This window comes from Cariama cristata, unplaced genomic scaffold, assembly GCF_000690535.1.
Source record: "Cariama cristata isolate BGI_N322 unplaced genomic scaffold, ASM69053v1 scaffold23062, whole genome shotgun sequence".
NCBI lineage: Eukaryota > Metazoa > Chordata > Aves > Cariamiformes > Cariamidae > Cariama > Cariama cristata.
This window is the reverse complement of record NW_009603577.1, coordinates 5,027-5,359: the sequence shown is the minus strand read 5'-3', so window position 1 is coordinate 5,359 and position 333 is coordinate 5,027. Positions and strand designations below refer to the sequence as shown.

Sequence of the window (333 nt, the reverse complement as noted above, 5' to 3'; positions counted from 1 at the left end):
CCCTTCCTTAGCCCAGGAAAAAACCTAAACCTACCCTTTGCGAAAGGCACAGGCTGCCTTCGCGGGGCTGGCAGTACCGCAGCTGGAGTTCAACATGATAATCCATCCCCCTCCCACTGCCCACAGCAGGCAAGGTACAGAAAATCCTGCCCAAGGGAGGGTGCGGGGGCAGCGCTCAGCCCTGCCCAGCCCTGGAGAGCAGTTCGTGGTGATCTGGGGCTGGAAAAGGGGGGGCCCATATCCTCACACCCCCCCGCCATGGATGCTGGGGTTAGAGCTGGGAAGGAGGTGGGTGGGAGGCAAGGGGTTCTTGGTGGTGGCATTTCCCACCCC

At 61.9% G+C, this 333-nt stretch overlaps 1 protein-coding gene across 1 annotated transcript in view; it reads right to left on the bottom strand.

Annotated features, from left to right (window-relative positions):
• The window catches only part of SCARA5 (scavenger receptor class A, member 5), a gene marked incomplete at its 3' end in the record, with an annotated part of 32,660 nt that overhangs the window by 27,686 nt on the left and 4,641 nt on the right, over positions 1-333 (bottom strand). The window lies entirely within an intron of this gene.